The sequence below is a fragment of the Neovison vison genome, chromosome 12 (genome assembly GCF_020171115.1).
Source record: "Neovison vison isolate M4711 chromosome 12, ASM_NN_V1, whole genome shotgun sequence".
In the NCBI taxonomy this organism is placed as follows: Eukaryota; Metazoa; Chordata; class Mammalia; order Carnivora; family Mustelidae; genus Neogale; species Neogale vison.
In genome coordinates, this window is record NC_058102.1 from 67,187,274 (window position 1) to 67,195,487 (window position 8,214).

Below are 8,214 nucleotides of genomic sequence, written 5' to 3' on the forward strand. Positions count from 1 at the left end.
GACCATGAGAAAACCTCAAGCCACACACCACTTGTATCATAGTGTCTCTTCTTAGATCTCTTGTCCTTTCATCCAGCACCACTGGTGACATCTACCAGGGCTGAAAGTGATGTGAGCAGTGCACTCTGTTCCATGGGTTTCCTCATCCTTCAGGAAGCCCTTTCCAAGCAACCCCCCGCCCCGGGGGGGCCAGGGCAGGGCAGGAATCACACCACAGGCAGGAAACTGGCCTTCTGTCACTAAGTCAAACACTTTCCAGCAACAATATCTGTCTAGTGTTCTACTTCTCTTTCTAGTATTCAATTCAAATTTGTGGCATTCAATTCAGATTTTACAAAGTCACTTCTCTAAGTGACGATACTATCACTCAAGCCCTGATATTGATTCCATTCACAAGAAGATAACAAAGTGATAGGGCTCGATTCCCATTTTCCTGCAGCGCTCTAGGGTTCCTAAGCACCAGCAGCACTACTGTTTGAGGGCAAATTTCCCTTCCAGCACTACCAGAAGCTGAAACTTCTCCCACCTCTTTGATGAGTTATGTACTATGGTAGAAGAGAAAAGTACACTGCAAGGTATTTCATATATATATATATATATATATATATATATATATATATTTAAAATGGTAGTGTCTTTTTTTAATTAACATATATTATTTGTTTCAGGGGTGCAGGTCTGTGATTCATCAGTCTTACACAATTCACAGTGCTCACCATAGCACATACCCTCCCCAATGTCCATCACCCAGCTACCCCATCCGTCCCACCCACCTCCACTCCAGCAACTCTCGGTTTGTTTCCTGAGATTTAGAGTCTCTTATGGTTTGTCTCCCTCTCTGGTTTCATCTTATTTCATTTTTTCCTCTCTTTCCCTATGATCCTCTGCCTTGTTTCTCAAATTCACATATCAGTGAGATCATATGATAATTGTCTTTCTCTGATTTATTTTGCTTAGCATAATAACCTCTAGTTCCATCCACGTTGTTGCAAATGGCAATATTTTTATGGCTGCATAGTATTCCATTGTATATATAAACCACATCTTCTTTATCCATTCATCTGTCGAAGGACATCTAGGCACTTTCCATAGTTTGGCTGTTATGGACATTGCTTCTATAAACATTGGGGAGCACGTGCCCCTTCAGATCACTGCATTTATATCTTTGGGGTAAATACCCAGTATTGCAACTACTGGGTTGTAGGGTAGCTCTATTTTCAACTTTTTGAGGAGCCTCCATACTGTTTTCCAGAGTGGCTGCACCAGCTTACTGCAAGGTATTTCTAATAAAAGTTATTGATTAAAAAAAATACTAAATTAATTCCTTTAAAGAAATTGTATGGTTGGATATACCAAAACCTACATTTCTTTTTAGAAAACCCAACTAGGCTTCAAGACCTTCCAAATTCAACAAAGATGTTAAGCATCTGCTATGTACAAGACTTTGCTGTATTCCCTGATTTAGGATTATAAAGAATGAATACAACACTGTATCATCAAGGAAACTGCAATCTAGAACAAGAATAAGAAACACACATAAGAACTATTATGTAACTGTCATAAGGAATTATCTTTCATAACACCATGAAGCTAGTATTTAGCTCACTTCACTAAGACTCACAGCTTAGACTCATAGCTTACTCATCAAGGCCAGCTGCAAGGTCTCACTGCAATATGGCCACAAAGTGTTGTGCCCAAAGCTGTCATATCATAAACTACACAGTCTCAAAGTCTGCTTTAAGATCATCCAGCCCAGGCCTGGAAACCTGACGTCCTCTTTCTGAGACATGGCTCAGACTCAAGGTGATGTCCCTTCCTCACTGCAATTAGCATTTTTAACATAACAAGCTTAGCTCTGCTCGAGCAACAGATTGTTCATACGGTCTTTTCGGGATACAACAGTTGACATCCCTTTCTTCTGGCAAGGGGAATCCCTCTTATCTGATATTCATTCATTCCATGTGGTTGAGCCTGGAGCTTTCCCTCCAACCTCCCTAGCCACAGCAGTTACCCTAGGGATGGACACATGACCTGAGCTGGTCCCATCAAAGGCTTGATTAAGAGTTTGGCCCTTAGGGGCTCATGGGTGGCTCAGTTGGTTAAGCAACTGCCTTTGGCTCAGGTCATGGTCCCAGAGTCCTGGGATTGAGCCCCGTATTGGGCTCTCTGCTCAGTGGGGAATGAAAAGAGAAAAAGCATAGGAGGGGCACATGGGTGGCTCAGTGGGTTAAAGCCTCTGCCTTCAGCTCAGGTCTTGATCCTGGTGTCCTGGGATCGAGTCCCACATCGGGCTCCCAGCTCCATGGGGAGTCTGCTTCTCCCTCTGACCTCCCCTCTCATGCTCTCTCTCACTCTCTCTCTCTCAAAATAAATAAATAAAAATAAAATAAATGAATAAAAATCTTTTAAAAACAAACAAAAAAAATAAAAAGAATTTGGTCCTTGGGATGGGATGTTCCAACTATCTAACACTTAAATACAGGACTATCTAAATAAAGACGAGGGGTGGAATAGGCAGGATTCCCTATCATTATCCTTATGAGAGAAGCAAAGTAACTGATGATACTGCTCTATCTTGGGATTCAAGCCCGTTCTTTGGGAGACATGACAGAAACACATCAGGATCATGGAATTTGTCAGCTACCTCTTAATAGCTTCAGTAAGGTATTTTAAGAAGGGCAGAAGATGCTGGCCGTGCTAGCCCAGTTGAAGGTATAAAGAAAACAGCCAACAGCTCTGATAGTCATAACAGCTCATGTCTACTGAGTGCTTCACCTGGATTCCTCATTCAATGGTCATAATAATTCCACAGAGTGGAGACAGTGGTTATCCCTACTTTACAGTTAAAAAACCCTGAGGCCCAGGGAGATGCAGTTATCTGACCAAGGCTATACAGCTAGAAAGTGGCAGAACTGGGAAGCAGAGTCAGCCAACCTTGCTCTGGAGCCCAGGCTTTTCCCTTTTCTGCCTGCAGCCAGGCAGCAGCGGAAGGTCAGATAATGTGTGCCTTGCAGAAGAGCCAGAACTTCTGTTCCCATCAAAGGTGCATGAACAAACAGGAAAACATAGCAGGACGGGGCCTTCAGAGCAGGCAAAGAAACAGAGTGGGAATTCATGCCCAGAACCCCTCCCAAACACCTTCTGCCACACAGAAGCAAGCATTTCTACGAAAGCAGCATTCCCTGGGATGTACCTCAGCAAGGGCAAATCCCTACTATAGGTTTTCCCAAAGCTGAGGAAGACATTGGAGTCATTAAGCTAGGGGTAAAGAGTATAGGCAGGAATACAGATATCACAAAGATGGGCTTCAAGTCTAAAAACCCAGGCCCTACTAGATCTGGGCCTTTAGCATACAGGGTCTCCAGAGATCAGATCCACCATGCTCTAGCCGAGTTCTTAAAGGAGTTTTATCACCAAGGAAATGTTACTGGCCTGTAAACAGATGATCCCCCAGGCTCTACAGAAATTCCCAGGTTCTCTCCACACACCCGTCTGTCCAATAACCATTTCAATGGGAAGAGAGCTACCGCTTGGGCACAGCACCCAGGCAGGCCCATGGAACATCCAGCTGCAAGGCAAGAGAAGTGGTTCTCAGATTAGCTAACCGGGAATCCTACCACCTTTGGAGCAGGGAGCCCTTGCTAGACCTTACCTGCAGGAAGAAGTATACAATTTGGACCAGTGACTACAGTTTTTCCTTCTCTCTTTTCCCAAATAGCAATGCGTGACCTGTATGTCTCAGGTTCCTTAATTGTAATGTGGGATAAAATTTGTATTTACCACATGGGATTGTTGTGAGGATGAAATCAATTCAATTTTAAAAATGCGTGGAGTTCTGGGGCACCTGGGTGGCTCAGTGGGTTAAAGCCTCTGCCTTCAGCTCAGGTCATGGTCCCAGGGTCCTGGGATCAAGCCCCACATCAGGCTCTCTGCTCAGCAGGGAGCCTGCTTCCTCCTCTCTCTCTCTGCCTGCTTCTCTCCCTACTTGTGATCTTTGCCTGTCAAATAAATAAATAAAATCTTAAAAAAAATTTTTTTTAAATGCTTACAGTTCCTTACACAGAGTAGGAGCTCAATTTGTGTTGGGTGTGGTTGTTTTCATGTGTCTTGAGTATGTAGGAAATAATCTGAATTATTCATGATAGATTGTCAGAACTGAGTGGTCACCCAGGGACATTCACAATGGACATCCCCTGACAACCCTGGACTGGAATGCAATAAGCTGTGATGTCCCTGGGTGCAGTAGCTAGGTCTGATTTTTTACTGTAAAGGCAGGTATGTCAGGTTTCTTATGAGGTACCAGTGCTATCTTAAGACGGATCATTCTTATAATTGTATGTATAAGGGGGAATGTATGGGCAGGTGAGTTCCTGCACATGGGGCAATCAAAGGATGGAAGGGAATGGACATCCGTGGTATGTCATATAGTAACTGAACCCCATTTTGTGATGATGCCCCCTCCAGGAACCCCGCAAACCTCAAAAGCAAGGGATTGTAGGGCATTTGGATGGCTCAATTGGTTAAATCTTCTACTCGGGTCGGCTCAAGTTGTGATCTCAGGGTGGTAAGATCGGGCCCTGCATCAGGCTCTGCGCTCAGCGGACGTCGTCTTGGGATTCTCTCTCCTCTGTCCCTCTCCTCCCCCTCCCCTGTTCTCTCAAATAAATAAATCTTTAAAAAAAAAAAAAAAAAGGCAAGGAGTTGTATGTTTCAGTTTTCCTGGAGTGAGGAGTGTTTAAAGGAAATGGGAAACATTAGAAAACAGTGGAACAGATTGTGGCGGACTGTAATTGATGAACAGTGGGATTAAGACGTCAGAATTCTAAGGCTTCAGAGATCCTCCTCCCAGATCCCTCTTCTCCAAACACTAAAGGCTCTGGCAACATTTGCTACCCCATTTGATCCATCTTCCTACAGGACTACTGCCTCTCTAGCTGGTCCCTCTGTGCTAATCTAGCCTTCCCTGTGGGTCAAGAGCCCCCACCTGAGGGACCCGTGTCCTCTCTGTTCCGCACAGCTCCAACCACATGGCTGGTACACAGTACCTAATGGACAACAATTTAGATTGCTAAGATTTTGAACTATTTTATTTGAAGAGATTTTCTTCTATGGTTCTAGTTATAAACACAGAACAAATGCTATTTGAGTGAGGGCATCATAGGCATCATTGTACTTGAACGAATCATATCATAATGTTTACATTTTAAGCCATACTTGAAGACACAATACAACCTTTTTAACAAAGTGTCAGTCATAACAAAACATAATTGTTCATTCTACAGATTATCCACTCTTCTAAAATAACCACTACATATGAAAACATTGTAGAGACATCTAAAGAACCCCATTAAGATTTTTCTTAGAAAAATGACACAATAATGCAAATTACATTTTCCTTTTTGTTACTAGGAACAAACTGTGACATCCATTTGAGAAAGCAGCAGCCAACCCTACCAAAATCATCTCAGCGGCCTTTTGCTCCTCAAAATCAACCATCTTTTACATTTAATGTGTTCTAGAGGAATGATAAAAATGGTTATGTCAAGTGCAGAAGTTAGCATTATGTCCATTGGTATGTATTTTATACCGTGTTCCTAAATTAACATAAGAGAATGAAAAACAGCAAATATTCTTACATGAATGAAACATAAGGACAGAAAGCCACCCTTCAATAAGTGATCACACAGGTAGCATCAACCGACTTTCCTTCAGGACCAGTGTCTTAATGACCATTTAGTAATGCTTTTTATGGAAGTGTTTTAAAGGCATAGGTACAAACACACATGTGAAGAGCTCCCCTCTCCCCCAATATTCACTTCCCTGACTTTGCTCCCCCTCCCCCGCTCAAGGGATTGAGCTGTTGAGCTCTTAGCCACATAAGCTGTGTGCCTAGTAATTATCTTTAAAGCAGATCACTTTTTTTTTTTTTTAGAAAAATGAAGTACAGAGAAGACTATGAAAGGTAGTGAGAAAAAAAGCAAACCCTTAGAACTTAGGTTGTGATGTTCAAATTTAGAGAAAAGCTGGTTCATAAGAATTGTTAGATCATGAAGCAGTGGATAGACGAGAGGCAGCCAGGCCACAGAGCCCCAGTATGCCCGACAAAGGTGGGCATCTTAGAGGACATCGGTTACAATGATATGGCAAACATTTTCACAAGGCTGTAAGCTCTCCAGGTCAGGGGACATGACTCATTTACGTCTATATCCCTAGTTCTTAATATTGTCCTGCACACAACAGACTTTCAGTATTTCTGGGAACCAGGGAATGGAGCTGAATCAGCTCAGTGCTTTCAAAGCCTTTCTTGGGGGGCGCCTGGGTGGTTCAGTGGGTTAAGCCTCTGTCTTCAGCTCAGGTCATGATCTCAGGGTCCTGGGATTGAGCCCCACATTAGGCTCTCTGCTCAGCAGGGAGCCTGCTCTCTGCCTGCTTCTCTGCCTACTTGTGACCCCTGTCAAATAAATAAATAAAATAAAATTTTTAAAAAGGCAATCTGGATGGTATCTACTCACTATTTCATTCACTCCTCTAAGGCAGGATGAGAAAGAGACTTCATTCATCTCACTCTGATGGCTGGGCAATGGATGCCAGGAAGCTCTGATGACATGGACTGTGAGACCAATTCCTGGCACTGAGGAAGGGAGTGCTACTGATTCATGATGCCACCATCAGAGAAAGGTGGCACAGACATTATATATTCCCCAGCCCTGGTCAAGGAAAAGGCATCCAACAACTCACCCATGTTCCCTTTCTGTCACTATGCTGCCTCACGAGAGCTCTGCATTAAGCCACTGCTCATTAGACGCTGGTTGATCAAGAAGGCCAAGGCCTTTCCACTCGATTTACCTCTGCGGCCAAACAGGTAGGGTCATGACTTTACCTGGAAACATGGCTTCCACAATGCTCATTAAGTAATTCTTTACTGAAAGAAAACAAGCATTTCCTTCTAATTCCCTTTGGAGAGAAAGAGCTTTGTCCATCTCAGTACAACTTTAACTGACATCTAAGGCATTTGGAATTACTTGGGATTTTGGTTCAAGAAAACACGGCCGAGCTCAATTCTCTTTGGTATTCATGCTTAATCTTAATCTATTTGTTTCTTAATAGAATCCAAAAACTTCTCAGTACTTCATTGTTATGATTTAACCCACACTGTTGAAATAATCAACTCCTACTCTTTCATCAGAAAAACTTCCAAGGATGCTAAGGGGAGAGGCCTCTGAAACCAAGAATGTTATGAAGAAAGCCAGAAAGAATGACAGGGAGAACCAACCTCCCTCTGCCTCCCAGGCCATTCTTCATAAAATGGGTTTCTTCTGGCAAGGTGGCTCCCACCAGCAGGGGTCCTCCCGCTAACTCTCCTCCCCACTGTGGGAGGTTGGCACCCCTAAGAAGCATGTCAGAAAAGAAGGAAGCAGCATTTAGAGAAAGGAAGAAAACAGAAGAGTATTATCAAAGAGTACTACATTGTACACCTGAAACTAATATAACACTGTATGTTAACTACACTACTATTAAACACTTAATTAAAAAAAAAAAGCAAAGTCCTGGGGGATGACAAGGACTTTTCAAAATAACATTCCCTCATCATAGGTAGAGTCTTCACTACAACATTGGCACCAATGTGAGAACAGAGCTAAATTAAAATTATCCTCAAAATGCCAACATAGCTGATGTGCACAGCAGGAAGAATGACGACATGATGACCCAAATCCACAGATCAGTTCCTATTACACATTCCTCCTCGCCCAAGTATGGCTGGCAGTCCAGAGTGACAAAAATATTGTTAGACGTCTGGGTATCTTAGAGCAATACACCAGGATGTGCATGCACACACACACACACACACACACACACAATATGCACATACACACACATCAAACCTGGTTTATAAAAAGAGCTTTGTGGACCAGAGTATGCCTTCACTTGGTCCAATAATCGAATTGTTGGCATGAGGGAAACAGACCCAAAGAATGTAACCAGGAAGAGAACTGGTTGGCAGCAATAATATTACATTTAAATGATATGGTTATTTACAAGCTAAGGTCTAATTGTCCAGAACTAATTCAACTGGCTAGACTCTTCAAAATATACAAGGTGAAGCTTTAAAAAAGTTAAGATCTGTAGCAACAAAAGTTAACACTATCTAAAATAAATTAGATTTTTAAATATATGCAATGAAATTATAGGTCACTGGAAATTCAATTCCATAAT